This window comes from Rosa rugosa, chromosome 7 (assembly GCF_958449725.1).
Source record: "Rosa rugosa chromosome 7, drRosRugo1.1, whole genome shotgun sequence".
Lineage (NCBI taxonomy): Eukaryota > Viridiplantae > Streptophyta > Magnoliopsida > Rosales > Rosaceae > Rosa > Rosa rugosa.
In genome coordinates, this window is record NC_084826.1 from 28,612,345 (window position 1) to 28,629,905 (window position 17,561).

At 35.1% G+C, this 17,561-nt stretch overlaps 1 long non-coding RNA gene across 5 annotated transcripts; it reads left to right on the plus strand.

Moving 5' to 3' along the window:
* The first annotated feature begins 1,445 nt into the window (after window positions 1–1,445).
* LOC133722382 (uncharacterized) lies at window positions 1,446–16,103 on the plus strand. Of its 5 annotated transcripts, XR_009852666.1 has the most exons (13): window positions 1,446–2,138; window positions 2,231–2,335; window positions 2,431–2,591; window positions 4,678–4,748; window positions 4,831–4,882; window positions 5,054–5,728; window positions 6,016–6,206; window positions 6,756–6,824; window positions 7,050–7,358; window positions 7,664–7,778; window positions 8,042–8,107; window positions 8,507–8,623; window positions 15,938–16,103. It is a non-coding gene; the product is annotated as an uncharacterized LOC133722382 (long non-coding RNA). The 5 variants fall into 5 exon arrangements; XR_009852664.1 differs by lacking the exon at window positions 7,050–7,358; XR_009852665.1 differs by lacking the exon at window positions 7,050–7,358 and having other exon boundaries at window positions 8,566–8,623.
* Window positions 16,104–17,561: the final 1,458 nt, after the last annotated feature.

The window sequence follows — 17,561 nt, forward strand, 5'->3', positions numbered from 1 at the left end:
GGATCAAGGCAGGTACGACGAAGCACGAATGAGCCCATGGCGATCTGCAGGATAGTGAGATGAAGTCGCCGTTGGTTTTCGGTAGGGGTTGAGGCAATTGGTTTGGTCCGAGTCGGAACTAGGTTGGTCTTCAAGAAAATAAATTCTCTGAATCCCTTTGTTCTTTTCTCTTTTTTGAATGTGTTCTGCTTAGTTGGGCTTATGAAGCATAGTGTGAGTTTGTTCATGCCAAGGGTTCATAGCTTCTTCTTGTTGAGTTTTGACTCATGAAACACATAATGGGTTTTCTTTGGTTGGGTTCATGTCATCAATGGGTTTGCTCTAACTTGGAAGTTGTAAGAGAAACTCAGATAAAGGAAAGATGAATAGTTGATTTTAACTTTAATCTTTGCTTAATTTGCTTCGTATGTTGTTCTGATCTGAACTCGGTAAGCAAACTCAAGATCAAAGCTTGTCTTTAATCTTCAGATTTCAAAATTATGGATGGAGGATTAATTCCATATCGGGCTCCGTTGTTGTAAATTGTGAGAGAGAGAGGAGAGAGACTTTCTCCTCGATTTGCAAGTCTTCAATTACCATCCAGTGGCGTAACTACTCAAAGGTTAGTTGGGCAATAGTCCGACCCAAATTTACGAGTGGGTATTTTGAACAGATCTGGGCTCTCGTATTTTGCTCATTCATGCTGCTGCTGTTGTTACTAACGTGACGGCGCACTAGGCCAATAACCTCAATATACAACACTTTTTACACAACGAAAAAAAAAAAGATGTTGTGTGATGATGGAAAGTCAATCGTACAACACGATTAAGAACCTTACGTTGTATAAGGCCATAAAATTTTTGAAGTTTTTATGTAGAAGATGATTGCACAACACTGACAAGAATATTTTGTTGTGTGAATGATAAAAAAAAAAAGCGGCAGATTTCCCTCCAGCTTGACACAAAGTTGGATCCAAAATGTAGTACATTGTACAACGTCATAGTTATACCTGTTGTGTGATACTAGCTTGCAAATTATCATACAACAGCTTTTGGCTTTCTGTTGTATGATCAAATCAGATATTATTGGAAATTTTGGATGTGCCCTCATTCCCCCCCCCCCCCCCCCCCCCAAAAAAAAACCTACAATTTTCGAAAACATATATGCCATGATTTAAGGATCCTACAACGTAAAAACTTTATTTGTGTTGTCTGAATGAAACATATTTATCCTAGCGCCAAAACTCTTGCACATAGCGCAAAAACCTCATTCCCTCCTTGGAACCTAAGCTGAAATTTAAGTTGTACACGATTAGACAACATATTGTAATGTGTTTGTTGTCTGATGCATTAATAATAGAAAATAAAAAATAAAAAAGAGTGTTAGAGTGAGTGAGTGAGTGACAAATTAACTAGGGTTTTGACTTCATTACAGCCAAAACACACAGTTTTCTCACACTTGGACAAAATAACTTCTACCTCTCCAGCTTAGGGAAAACCAAAAACCCCTCGCCAGCACCCCGCAATCTCTCACCTCCGGCCTCGTCTTCGACTCCGTCCACTACGACGATTGCTCTCTTTGATTTCTTAAGATCTCTCTCTCTCTCTCTCTCTCTCTCTCTCTCTCTCTCTATTTGAATTAAGTGATTCTACTTTTAATTTCTTGGAATATCTTTGAGCCCGAGTCTAGGGTTCTGAGCTTAATTTGTTCGCAGATTTAGGATTTTTCCTTTCATATTGTGGTTTTCTGTTTTTGGTGAGGACGGCTTAACCCAGATCTAGATCTTGTGTCAGTAGTGTTTTGTTGCTTATATGGTTTCTGGGTCCAATTGTGGTTTGGGTTTTCAAATTTTGATGTTAGACTTGTGCAAAATTTTAACAAATCTGGAATTGAAAGTTGGGTTTCTGTGAAAATTGGATTAGAATTTTGTATTTTGGTTATAATTTGTTTGTTTGGACTCATAATCTTGTAAATTACGGGTCATTTAGATTTTTGATTTCTAAAATTTGAAAAGAATTTTGCAGAATTAACGTCAGGGAAAGGTGCAAAGGGGCTTTTGGCTCAGAAGACCACAGCAGCTAACAAGCATAAGGACAAGGATATTTAGAAAGGCTTTTCTTCTTGTTCACATAATCCGGTGGTTTGGAGGCTCCTTCGTGGTGAGTTTTGTGACTTCTCTACTTCTCTTTTGGTTTTTTGTGACTTCTCTACTTCTCTTTTGTTTTTTGCTAATGTGAGTTTTGTGACCCAGAGAATTGCTGAATATGTCAAGAGGAAAAGGGAGCAGTATGTAAACTATAACATTCTTCCATTATAGACTGTTGGGGTTAAACCGGCAATTATGGAACTTCCTGAGGTTGTACATGTGCTGCATTATATGAGATTTTTTTTTTCTTCCTCTTCAACTTCATGTTCATGAAATACTATTTTTCTCTGATGAAATACTATTAGATCAAAGCAGCGCTCCGTGCTCTACAGAATGTGAATAATCTTCCCATGCCAAGAATGCAATTTTAACCCACGAATCCTGATGACAAGTCGACAATGTCTATAGAGAGGATTAAACCTGTAAATGATTACTCGATTGGCTTTCGGCTAATTTTGGGTTTCAGGTAACCTGTGCTCTAAGTGCCTTTTATTTCATTTGTCTTCTCTTTTTATCTCTCCCACATATGAGACTTGCACAGGTAGGCTAAACCCATTTAGGCTTTGAGCACCATGTTTACATTGCTAAAAGGATTTGTCTTGATTTTAGGATATTTGCTAGTACTAACCAGGTTACCACTACTAGAATTGATAATGTACTGTGGGCAGTCCTATGACTGTTAATGGACAATGACTCTCGATCTTCTGGATAGTAGATAGATACTTAACAAAAACATAAAATAATTCTCCGAAAGGAATTCTAGTGCAATATCCATACTTGGAATATAGAAGAAAGGCTTTCATTCCTAAGTCAACGATCGTTTGCCATGATGCCCATTTGTGTCATGCAATTCTTTTGAATTGTTACAAAATTATTAAATTACTTTCAACTTGTATGCTTACATTTGTTGATCCAATCAACTCGGCCAACCTCGATCTTATAGCTTTTTTTTTTTATTTGTTCATGGATCTCATAGCTCTATGACTGGCAACTTGGTTCTCACAGCACCAGATTATTGCTTTCACTGAGCCCATTCTACAGTATAGATTGGGGTAGAGTCTTAGTTGTATTGAAATATTATAGATCCCAGTCTTAGTTGTATGGAAGGATACTAGAAGGTTATGTATATATACTGATTTCGTAATTATGTTAGATTGGAAGGTTTCTATTACTCAATAGACTAGATTACATTCCAAGCCAAATTTAAATAGCAATGCCTAAGTACTTGCAGTGCAGGAAAACTGCTAACTCCATTTTTCAAAAACTTTCATAAGAGCAACATTATTCTAGTATATATTTGTTTAAAAAAGGAAAGCAGAATCTGGTTTCACAATTCATTTTTTGTCTAATCAGTTTTGCCTTTTCTTTTTGTGTTATGATTGCATAAAATCCATGTTCTTCCTCAACCCAAAATTTACATCTCAGCATAAATATTTACACACATGAAAGAGTGTTCTTTATAGCATATCTTTTATACAGAACTTTTTTGCATTATGTACATAGTGCTTTCCAATCCAGAAAATCAATTGGCTTCAAGTTCATATGTAGTTGTCTTATGAACATCACCGTTCTTGGAACTTGATTGGGATTTTACTTTGCAATTTTCTGGTTGTTCTCAATTTTTATTAGGGTAAATTCCTCCTATGGTACCTGAGGTATTGCTACTTGGACAGTTTGATACCTGATGTATTAAAGGGGACAGTTTGGTACTTGAAGTTAGACTTTGTTTGACACTTTGGTACTTCTGTTAATTTTTCTGTTAAATGTAAGGATAAAATTGACATTTAGAATATATGTATAAAAACATAATAAAAAAACATGAGTTTGTGGGTTGATTTTCTTCATAATTTTATAGGTATGAATTAATGCTTATGGGTTATGTTGAAGGTGAAATATTCGAATTTTATGTTTAAGAAATATAATAATCATATAGTGAACACCCATGAGAGTACTCAATTGAAACTAGTCTCGTACAACTAAATTTTTTTAAACATAAAATTCAATTATGTCAACTTTAACATAACCCAAAAGCATTAATTCATTTTCATTTTCTCCTAAATGACCCAAAAAATGATGAAGACCTAAAATAATACCAAATAATATCATCGCATTGTGTTTATGAAGAGGAGGAAAAATAAGTGGATTCATAGAGAATAGTACAAAAAAAATATCTGATTATTATATTTCTTTAACATAAAATTCGAATATTTCACCTTCAACATAACTCATAAACATCAATTCATACCTATAAAATTATGAAGAACGGCAATCAACCCACAAACTCATGTTTTTTTATTATGTTTTTATACATATATTCTAAATGTCAATTTTATCCTTACATTTAACAGAAAAATTAACAGAAGTACCAAAGTGTCAAACAGAGTCTAACTTCAGGTACCAAACTGTCCCCTTTAATACATCGGGTATCAAACTGTCCAAGTAGCAATACCTCAGGTACCATAGGAGGAATTTACCCTTTTTATTAATTAAGGTATGCTGTCAAGGCATGATTATATTTCACGTTTCTTTCCTTTTATTGGAACTGTATGTAGGTGTATCCAGAAGGGAAAATGAGCTGGCATTTTGCAAGTTTAAAACCATGAGATGTAGTCGAAGTGAAGGGGTAACCTATATTTACCAGTGGCAATGATAGGTAGAGGATACACTCTAAGTTGTCTTATAATGAGGTGTTTCTTTTCTTGCAGGCCCATTGAAAAGCTGAAATATGTTCCCAACATGAAGAAGCATATTAGCATGGTAAGAGCATTTGTTGATTATTATTACTACTTTGTGAACATATGGTTTTTGAACCAGATTATGAGAAAGGCACATCCTGCATGTTTAGTCGGTTATTGAATTTAACCTGATTTACGTGGCGTGTCACCTTGAGCTAGATTATGATGTTCTAACTTGGTTTTTTCAATGCAGCTTGTTTACCAACTCTGGCCACAATACCAATCTGGATAAGTCTATACCAAGCTCACTACTACAGAAAACTAAATTTGGGACACATGGGTTTTGGATACAAGGACATCCTTTTAAAAATGCGTCCTTGTATTGTTGTTAGGACGTTTCAGTTTTTTCCAAAACACGGAGAAGCAGCAAATGGACACCTACACAGTTAAACACGGACCCAATTAAGACAAAGGCACCTATAAATTTGATATAAGGTCACAGGTTCGATTCGCTTGAACCCAAACATAGAGAAAAATAATATCGAGGTATAAATATAAGTCTCCCAAATGGCCCAAGCCACAGCACTTTGCAGCAAAATTGAAAAAAGAAAACCCTAAAATTTCACTTTCCCGGGTTCTCCAAATTTTCCCTCTCGAGTTTCAGCTTCCCACCATGGAATCTCGCCAAATTCACTTTAGAATTCACCCCGTTCATTTACTCAGATCTAGGTATCGTCACCTTGAGCAGAAAAGAAAAAGAAACTGAGTTTTATAGATGTGCTCTGATGCTCAATCACCCATTGCGCATCACTGACTTCGATCTATAGCTTTTCTTCCTTGCATAGTCTTCTTCTGCTGTTCTTAAGTGCTTATGGAAGATAGGCTGTCTCTGATTCCAGTATGCTCATATAGTTCTCTACTCTTAAAGGTACCAACTTCTCTGTCTCTCTGTCTCTCTCTCTCTCTCTCAAATAATTTCTTCGAGTTTCTTCCTATGTGTTTGTTTTTGGGATTGATAATGATGATTCTGAAGTGGGTATTTTGAATTCATAGTTCATTGCATATTGCTTGAGCTCAATTTTGAAATGGGTCTCTGTGCTTTGCTGCCCCACAATTAGTTGAACATCTTTTGATTGAATTCACGACTTTCATCTCTGTGCATATCATCGTCATTTTCTTGCTGACCTGGTTGTTTTTAATTTTGCATGTATGTAGTGATACATATAGTTCATTGGATCCCCAAGTACCGTTCCTTCCCTCGGTCGAAGTTTCAGTGAAGGCTTTACTTGGTATATCATCAGGCATCAGCAGCTCTACCTGCAGCTCCAAGTGCATCAATGCGAATTTTATTCCGTGGACATCATCCATAGTGAGTTGGAACTGCAAAAAGAGATCTGGTTTGGAGGGTAAGTTTTTCTGTGTTTTTTATTATTAAGTTTTTGGTGTTTCAGAAATATTAGATATCATTTTAGTTGAGTTTGCAGATATTGAATAGGGGATTAAAGTTTTGAGTTGAGAAAAAGTTCATGGCTGGTGATGTGAATGAATTGAGAAATCTATATCTACTAAGCTGTTTTCTTTTCGGTTCCCTCATAGATAATAGGCAAAGACAAGTTTCAAGTGCAGAACCAAGTAGGTTTTAGCTAGAACAAATGGAGCTGCAGCTTGAGAAAATTCTTGATGCTGTAATCTCCAAGTACAAGTATATATATATATATATATATATATATATATATATATATATATATATATATATTATACAAACTTTATCATTGGGTGCACTTCCATTCCGTTTGGTTTTGTTTTGATAATAAAGTTTATCATTAGGTTTCACTGGTATTGCTGCAATTGCTAGCAAACATGGTGAAAATAACAATTGCACAAGTAGTGCTGCTTGCATACCGTCCTGCAGATTTAACTTTTCTCAATCATTTTCTTTTAATATTTCTGTTTAGGATGATCTCAGCATATGAAGACCAATGCTGTGATAAGGGTTCTCTCATGCAATGTAATTTGGAATCAAGGTAGTTACATCTGTCTCTTAGATATATTTATAAATTGTTTGTTACTTAACTCTAGTGTTTTTTATAAGCTCAGTGCAACCACTAATTTTGATAATAATTTTTTTGCATTTACTGATGTTAGTGCTTGTATCCAACTTTCTTTGAATATTTCTCTTGAACTAGACAGTTCATTTCTAATAGAGTACAAATTATCTAGCTTTATGAATTTCATATCATTGACTGTAGGAAAGAATGGCATTCCTGTTTAGAGGTCATTAATGTAAGCATCATTGAGCCATTGAAGCAGGCTCAAGGCGTTTCTTGGCTGATATACCTTATTTATAATGTTCAGAGTCCTTTAATCATGGAGTATGAAGCTCTGGGTTAAATGTGAGCATCATTATGTGTATAACTTCTCTGTGAATAATTGCATTTTGTAATATCAGAATATTTCCCCCATATTCTAGTTCTCTTAATTTCATACCAAGGATCAGTCGATGCTAAAGTTGCTGAAGAGTCAACATTTAAAACAAGGACCAACGAGGGGAACTGTTGGTAATGATTCTAATGAACCTTAGTCTACAAAATCAAAGAAAACTTACTGTTATACATCAGAATTAAGTTATAAGATGCTGCTAAAACTCAAAGTCATTTTTATTGTTACTTAAGTTGTATCAAATTGATGATATTTCTGGAGTTCGTGATCCCTTAATTTGGGTTCGAGGATCTGGAATGCTAGATTTACCTCTCTTGATTGATAGTGTTTTACCTTAACTATGTTTTCATGTTCATATATTAGCTTAGGTTTCTGAATCGAAGCTGCAACACATGTTCCAAATGCTGACTGATGCATGAATTAGTGTGCAGACCATATGGTTACAGGATAAACTACCACGGCCAGGCGGCAATGATGAAAATTGACAAAGAAAATAGTAATCCTGACATCAGGATTAAAGCTTCACATTGTGTCACCAGGTTAGTGTAATTAACTATATCATCATGTAATTGTGCATTACATATAGGTTTATTTGTTGCAGTTTTTGCTTGTCTATGGTTTTATTTTAGGTGCTTGGTTTTATTTTGATTTGTTTATTTGTTTATTTTATTTTTTTATCTATATTGTTGGTAGCACAACCTTCTAACTTGGTTCTGTTTTGAAATTTTTGTTTCTTGCTTCATGATGGTAGATTGTAGCCTTATTGTTAGAGTAACGGATACAATATGTTTCTTTTTCTCAGATTGTAACCTATATAATAATGGATGGAGACTTGGTTTGCCCTGCAAAGATGGGAAGATCTGTAGAGGTATCCAGAATTGTTGTTTTTCCACTATTTGATACAGATATACTTGTGTTTTTCCAAATGCTTGTGTTTCCAAACTGATCTTGTACATTCTTTCACTAATAATTATGTTATAGGTGCTTACTGTCTCCAACTGTGTGTGATTCAAATTCATTTATATACATGTGGGAATTTGATTTCGTCTACCCCCTAAAGAAAATGCAGTAAAATAAGTTCTCTTCTTAGTCAAATTGAGTGGTAAAACATATATTTCATCTCTGTTAATTGATATTATGCAATTTTGACAAGATTGGACAACTATCTACAACAATATGGTTGATTTTCTGGTATAGTTCTTGTGATTGAAGACTGAATTTTCTGCTTTAGTCATATCGTTGCTTTTCTGAAACTATTGTAATATAGGTACTTCTACCCATTAAAAACTAAAAAGACATGCTAAGTAGCAGCTTGAGTTTCTTCAGGTGTTTCCACTTTGTCATCAGTCTATTTACATGTTCCACGCACATGATGCTCCTCTAGGTAACTACTACTACAACTGTCTTTTTGTACAATGATTTGAGTTTGTTATTTGATATTTTTGGTAACTTTTTCAGTTTTATAGATAAACTACATTTAGGTGGTTCTAAACTTCCAGTGCTATCTGTGTAAGATCAAATATGGACATAACACATATCATCATAAAGTAATTGATGATTAGCTTAATATCAATCCTAGTTTAACATGGATACAAACAGTGAATCAATACTAGTGACTTAATGAAGTAGTGTATCAATTCATTAAGGATAGTAATTCATTGCTTAGTCGACAAGAAAGGCTATAAGTTGTGATACATTAGGAATCTAATAGTGAAACCTAAACCGACAAGGAATGCTTTAATGGGAAGCTTCTTGAGGTTTAAGTCTCATATATATACAGATGAATTGGTCCCTGATTACTACCACGACTATTGCATATTGTTCTGTCCATTGAGAAGCAAGTTGGTAAGTAACAGAAGACCATATTCAGTGATCGTGTTTAGCAGCTGCATGAGATGGAATCCATGACAGTGATTGCTGAAGGTAAGCCTTAATCCTATTATGATTGTTGTGCATATGTTGTGAGCATGTAACTATGGTTTTACAATTGGTATCAGAGCATAGGCTCACAAATATGAAAAATCGTTTTAGGGTTTTGAAAAACAAACATAAAATTTTTTAAGAGTTTTTTGCTTTACGGGTCAAGTAATTGATCAGGTTACTGACCAAGTCACTGGTCATGTAACTGGTCAGGTATCTGACCAAGTAAGTAACTGACCAGGTAACTGACCAAGTAACTGGTCAGGTACCTGATCAAGGTAAGTTACTTAAGTCGACTGCTGCATCTGGTTAATTATAAAATTCACGCTTCCGCTATGATTTTTTAGCAGCAAATTGGGGAAAAAGCAAAAACAGGTTTTTCTGTGAAAATTGTTTTCGATTCATAGCATGATAATTAAGTTTTGATTGTGCTCAAGAACCCTAGTTGCATTCCCGGCGTGCGTTAGGCTAGAGTAGATGGTGACCGGATGAAATTTACAATTTCTTGATTATTCTGTGGTTTCTTGGAATCGAATCAATTTTGGTTATGCTTGAATATGCATGTTGAATTGATTGATGATATGGTATTGTATCTGTGATTGTGTAAAATTGTATGAAGAACAGAAATCTCCCAGATTTTGTTTACACGTTAAAGTTGACAGATACAAGAGCTTAATTTTCTTACAAGGATGAATCTGGATAGAATGTAAAGTAAAAGAGCTCATATGTTTTGTGGTTTTCTGTTGGCATAAGTGATTATGATGCACAAAGCATCCTTCATTGATGTTGGCAGAAAACATTGATCAGGTACGTGTAACTGGTCAAGTAACTGACCAAGTAACTGTATCTGATCGAGTAACAAAACTGAAATTGTGTTTTGTGTTTTAAAACTACGCTTCAATTTTATCTTCCAAAGAAGTGGTCAAGTGTGGTTTTAGAATACAAAACAGCAGTATGCATGCTTGATGAAAATAAATTCGGATACTTAGAAATTTTTCTTCTGTCTAAAGATGTGGATAAATTTCTTTGGATAACTTGTTTTCATTGAACATGGCATATTGATAAAGAACTCCAGGATATTAAGTTTCTGCTCAAAAGTGATGCTTAATATTGTTTTTGTTATGGACTGACATGAATGCAAGTATGGTTGTTTAGGTTTTCTGTATGTTCTTGTTTTGGTTACTTAAAGCTAAATAAAACACAGAAAACTTAAACATATTTTCTTTACAAACTGAGAACTCACTCGAATTTTTGTTTTGCTCCTTAGGTAACTCTTACATGAACTTGAACAGTGTCTTGATGTTAACTGGAACCAACTATAGAGCTTGGCTAGACTCTGTGGAAAATTATATGGGAATGCATGAGAACATAGACTACTGCTTTACTGAGGATAAGCCTGAAGAGTTAAATGAAAAGAGCACCAAGAAAGATACTGACCTTTACAAGAAGTGGCATAGATCCAATAGAATGGCTAAGAACCTCATCAGAACATCTATGTCTAAGACTGTCAGGGGAAGTATAGAAGAGCCTGAGCTAGCATCAGATTTTCTGGAACTCATAGGTGCTAAGTTTAAAGAAAGTGAAAAAGCAGAAGCAGCTAGGCTAACCAAGGAGTTTCATGATTTGAAGTACATGGGTTCAGGGGGAGTTAGAGAACATATTATGAAGATGATCAATATAAATGGCAGACTCAGGGAACTCTTAATGGGGGTTAGGGATGAGCAAGTAGTGCATTATGCACTACATTCCTTGCCTAACAGTTTTAGTCATCTTAGGACCAGTTACAACTCTCAAAAGGGAAACTGGACTCTAGATGAACTTATATCCATCTGTGTGGATGAGGAATCTAGGATCAAGGAAGAAAAGGAACCTGCTACAACCATTAACCTCATTGAGAAGCCTAAAAGGAAAAAGCCCCAGAATAAGCTCAAGCCTACCAAAGCCATAACTAAGAGTTCAACAGCTGTAGTGGCCAAGGAAAACAGGCCATTCAGGTTCAAGTGCTACTTTTGCAAAAGAGTAGGACACATGAAAAAGGACTGCACTGGCTATAAGAACTGGTTAGCCAAAAAGGGTAAGATTTTTTCTAATACAGTTTTTTCCTTAGAAATTAATCTTATAAATGTTGAACCACAGTCTTGGTGGATAGATTCAGGCTCACCTATTCATATTACTAATTCTTTGCAGGGATTCATAAGGAGGAGAATCCCAAAAAGTGATGAAGTGAACCTGTGTGTAGGAAATGGCATGAGAGTAGCAGTCAAGGCTATTGGAACCTTAAAGCTCGATTTAGGATTAGGAAAATTATTAGTTCTGGACAATGTTTTTTATGTACCTTCCATGAGAAGGAATTTGGTTTCAGTTTCTCTTTTAGTAAAATCTGGTTGTAGACTTGTTATGGATAGTAATGGAATTCTTATTTCTAAAAATTCTGTTCAAATTGGTTCTGGTGTTATTATGAATGATTATTTACAGTTAAATTGTTCAATGGCTCAACAAGAAATTTTACTTGTTGAAAATAACACTAACAGTACTAGCACTTTAACAGGTGTTAAAAGAACCAAACTAAATGAAAAGTCTGCATTTTTATGGCATAGAAGACTCGGCCATGTTTCAAAAGAGAGACTGAAAATTTTGGTGAAAAACAACATCCTAAATGAACTTGATTTTTCTGATCTAACAGACTGTGTTGAATGCTTTAAGGGAAAAATAACTAATACTAGAAAGAAGACTGCATATAGAAGCCAAAATTTATTAGAACTCATACACACTGATATATGTGGACCATTTAGGCATCAAACTATCTGTGGAAATGTGTATTTTATCACATTCATTGATGACTTTTCTAGATACAGTTATATTTATCTACTTTCAGAAAAGGCACAAGCATTGAAAGCCTTTCAAATCTTTAAGTCTGAAGTAGAAAATCAACTAGAAAAGAAAATCAAAACAGTAAGATCAGATAGAGGAGGTGAGTTCTATGGCAAGTACACTGAATCCGGCCAACAAAAGGGTCCATTTGCCTTGTTTTTACAAGACAATGGAATTAAAGCTCAATATACAACACCCTATAACCCACAACAGAATGGTGTTGCAGAGAGAAAGAATAGGACTCTTTTGAACATGGTTAGATGCATGATGTGTACAACAGGTTTGCCTAAATTTCTGTGGGGTGAGGCTTTAAAAACTGCAAATTATATTTGCAACAGAACACCTAGCAAAGCCATAGAAAATACTGCTTTTGAGCTTTGGTGTGGCAGAAAACCTAGTCTTCATCACTGCCATGTTTGGGGATGTCATGCAGAAGCTAGGATTTATAATCCAAGCTTGAATAAACTTGATCCTAAGACAGTTAGTTGCTATTTTATAGGTTATCCAGATAAATCTAAAGGCTATAAATTATATTCTGCTTATCATTCACCTAGAATTTTTGAAACACATCAAGTAAAGTTTCTAAGTGAAAAAGTTCACAATACAAACCTTGAGGATTTATCCTCAGATTTTGAGGAAATTGTGTCGGATGAGAATATAAGCGTAGCATTGCCTTTAGAACAAGAAGTAACTGATCAAGTCACTGGTCGAGTAACTGACCAAGTAACTGATCACGTACCTATAACTAGTCAAGCAACTGACCATGTCACTGGACAAGTCACTGACCATGTAACTGGTCAAGTATCTGACCAAGTCACTGGTCGAGTACCTGTAACTAGTCATGTCACTGACCAAGTAACTGGTCAAGTACCTGTCACTGGTCATGTCACTGACCATGTAACTGACCAAGTAACTGTCACTGGTCAGGTAACTGACCACGTAACTGACAACCCTCAGCCTAGAAGATCACAGCGAGCAAGAAAACCAACTTATGGGGGGGAAGATAGTGACTACATTGTTTATCTGCAAGAAGCAGAAATTGAAATAGATTGTGCAGAGGACAATGATCCAACTACATTTAACCAGGCCATTGAAAGTAGTGAATCTCATCAATGGCAGCTAGCAATGGAAGCAGAAATTAATTCCATGAGTCAAAATGCAGTCTGGGAATTAGTTGAACCTGACCCAAATCAGAAACCTATAGGTTGTAAATGGGTTTTCAAAACCAAAAGAGATGCAAATGGCAATATAGAGAGACATAAAGCAAGATTAGTTGCCAAGGGTTTTACACAGAAGGAGGGCATTGACTTTACTGAGACTTTTTCTCCAGTTTCTACAAAAGACTCATTTAGAATAATCATGGCTTTAGTTGCTCACTTTGATATGGAGCTACACCAAATGGATGTTAAGACAGCCTTTTTGAATGGTGAACTAGATGAAGTGATTTATATGAAGCAGCCAGAAGGTTTTGTGCAAGCTGGAAGTGAAAACTTAGTATGCAGGTTAAGAAAATCAATTTATGGCCTTAAACAAGCTTCTAGACAGTGGTACAAGAAATTTGATTCTGTGATTTCTACTTTTGGATTTACAGAGAATCTTGTTGATGAGTGTGTTTACTTGAAGACAGTTGGGAACAATTTTATTTTCCTAGTACTTTATGTTGATGATATACTTTTGGCTAGCAGTAACATTAAACTGCTTAAAGACACCAAGAGCTTTCTGTCAAAGAATTTTGACATGAAAGACTTAGGAGAAGCATCCTATGTACTAGGCATTGAGATTAAAAGAGATAGAGCACAGAGACTACTTGGTTTGTCTCAACAGAATTATATTACCAAAGTTTTGAAGAGATTTGGTATGGAGAAGTGTGCAACTGGAGAAGTCCCCATGTCCAAAGGAGATAAACTAACCAAGAAGCAAAGTTCCAAAAGTGATGTTGTGAAAGAAAATATGGAGTCAAAGCCTTATGCTAGACTTGTAGGAAGTCTCATGTATGCACAAGTCTGCACTAGGCCAGACTTGTCTTTTGCAGTAGGGATTTTATCAAGATTTCAGTCTAATCCAAGCCATGAACATTGGGTAGCTGGGAAGAAAGTGTTGAGATACCTGCAGAAAACTAAAAGTCACATGCTAGTTTATAGGCAAGTGGAGGATCTGAACCTCGTTGGATTTTCAGATTCTGATTTCGCAGGGAATTATCCAGACTCCAAGAAGTCAACTTGTGGATACGTGTATATGCTAGCAGGAGGTGCAGTTGCTTGGAAAACCATGAAGCAAACTCTAGTTTCAACCTCCACCATGCAAGCTGAATTTATTGCAGTATATGAAACTGTGTGTGAAGGACTTTGGATCAGGAATTTCTTGATGCAGACCAAAGTGTTAAGTCACATTGTGGCAGACACACTTGTGATTTATTGCGATAATGAAGCTGCAGTTTTCTTCAGTAAGAACAGTAAAAGGTCAAATAATTCTAAACACATTGATTTAAAGTATTACAGTGTTAGAGAAAGGGTTAAGCATGGTGAGATAGCTGTTTTGAGCATTGACACAAATTCGCAGCTAGCAGACCCCTTCACCAAGGCCTTGTCAGTAGCAGCATTCCAGAAACATACAGCCAGCATTGGAGTTTTAGCTAATCTAGATGCTTAGGTTCAGTAGAGAGTTAATCCAGTTGGAGCAATTTAAATTTCTAAGGTTTTTGAGTTCTTGTATTTTTAGTTGTGATCTTTTGACTTTATTTATCACAACTTGTTTGTAATGACAGATTTTATTATTATCAATAAACTTTTGAGGTATTTCCAGTTATGATTTTGCTGCAGCTTTATTGTTTTATTTTGGAAATTATCATCTTGTTTTGAATATCATACTTGCTATCAGATGGCTTAAATCATGTGAAGCATGATGTTAAGGTTCAAGCAATATTTTTAAGCCATCAGTGTTCAGTGAATTTGCTTGAGTTTCTGGTTTTAGAAACATAAAGTAGGACCTAATATATGTTTACTTGTTGATACACATTAACATATATTGTATCACTTCTGGTTGAACATATGTGGATTGCAGAAGCTTATGTTAGTGGTTTTGAAACTCTGCATTTTTGTTAAAATGTATATTGTTTCTTGCTCTACATAAGTAACTGTGATCTGACCATGTTGGAATGGATTTTCGATTTGAGTTTGTTATCTGGCGCGCACTTCAGTAAGTTAAGTAGGTTTTGATGTTCTCTGGTGCAAATCATCGAGCATGATATGTGTGAGTCCAAAGGGGAGATTGTAAGATCAAATATGGACATAACACATATCATCATAAAGTAATTGATGATTAGCTTAATATCAATCCTAGTTTAACATGGATACAAACAGTGAATCAATACTAGTGACTTAATGAAGTAGTGTATCAATTCATTAAGGATAGTAATTCATTGCTTAGTCGACAAGAAAGGCTATAAGTTGTGATACATTAGGAATCTAATAGTGAAACCTAAACCGACAAGGAATGCTTTAATGGGAAGCTTCTTGAGGTTTAAGTCTCATATATATACAGATGAATTGGTCCCTGATTACTACCACGACTATTGCATATTGTTCTGTCCATTGAGAAGCAAGTTGGTAAGTAACAGAAGACCATATTCAGTGATCGTGTTTAGCAGCTGCATGAGATGGAATCCATGACAGTGATTGCTGAAGGTAAGCCTTAATCCTATTATGATTGTTGTGCATATGTTGTGAGCATGTAACTATGGTTTTACAATCTGATCATGGAAGTCCTACTGTAGATGCAGGGTTCCCCTATACATTACTTAATGAATGTTGTGCTATTTGTTTTCTTTAGATAAAGCTCTATACATTTGTATGTTGTGTTCTTGTTGTAGGTTGTCCAGTGTATTGATGTTTATTTTTTTTCGTTGCAGGTGTAGGAATTTGAATTAGTACGTTGCTTCATGCTATGAATAGATTACATAAGATTAGAACATATAACTAGGAATTAGTTGCTAGAATGTGCTTGTAGTCAAGTATATTGTAACGAGTAATAGATACAATGACATTTGTTTTGGGATTGTAAGGATGATTTTTATGTAAATGTCTTTTTTTCCTTTCAATGACATTTTTTTTTTGTGTTCTATAATAGATATAAGGACGTTTTTTTAGCGTCCTAATATACATTAGATGACCATTTTCTCAGATTTAAGGACACTTGAAAAGCGTCCTAATATACATTAGAGGACGCTCTTCTAATGTCCTTAAAGACATTAGAGGACGCTTTTTTAGTGTCCTTAAAGACATTAGATGACGTTTTTTTTTAGATTAGAGGACGTTTTTCTAGCGTCCTTATAAACATTAGATGACGTTTTTCGAACGTCCTCGTAAGTGACTTACAATGACTCCTTGATAGATGACGTTTTTTTTGCGTGTCATCTAAAGTTTTCGAAGACGTTTTTCGAACGTCCTAAAATGCTTTTTTTGTAGTAGTGGCTCTTTCGAATGTGGCAAATGAGGTAACTAACAGGTCTCATATCAAATTCTCTACTCAATATTGGTGATATACCGATGCTTTGCTTGCCTTTGAATTTTATGAGTGAAGCCACAGAATAAATTCTTCAAAAATGCTCTGAAGCTTTTGCTTTTCTTTCTAGTTACCTACTAGTTCTTGTCTATGTATGCGACTGTAATAACCCGAAACTTAGTATCACTGTAGAGCACTCTAAGATACCTTAAACTTAGAAATAATCCAAGTATCTTCTAAGCATTTATTTTCCCGTTTAGAAACCGATGATACCACATGCTATACTTACAAGTTATAATAGAGTTCTAGGAACTTACTAAAATACCTTAGTTCGTATTTCTTGTGTACACTCGATATTTGTTATTGAGCCCAATACTATTACCTATATTATTTTTGTGATGCATGTCATTTTAGTACTAGTTATTGCTAACACATATTTTGAATCTTACGAAATGACATATCAATCTTCGTATTAGTTTGAGAAAATGTGTATCTATGTGTATATCTATGTGTATATATGTATACATGATTCAAATGCCAATACATCTAGAAGAACTAATCTGATTTTTCTTTCTAACAACCATAACATTCCTTGGAAATTTCTTGGAAATTTCCTTGTAAATGCTTTGTAGACTTTCAACTCACTTTTGACTTACAAGTAAGATGCTAAAGATTAATTTTTAATGCATCTTTCTAGTCTTTATAAACATGAAGCTGAATCATTTTTCCTTCAAGCCTTAAGATCAAGTGCAAAACTGATTTGGAAGTCTTAGTTGTAGAGAAAACTCACCTCACAAATCCTTCATCCTTTTCTTTCAAGAAACTCCCTTTGTTTTTCTCAAAGAAGTCCAAGCTTGGATTCAAGACCAAAATCTTCACTTCACTTCTGAGTTTCTTAAGTAAGTACATGATTACATTCCTATATTCTTTTGCCTTTAAGATTTATCAAAGTGCATAACCGATGATAAAATGGAAAAGAATCTGTTTTGCTGCAGTCATATATTTTCGTGTTTGATAAAAGTTAATCTTGT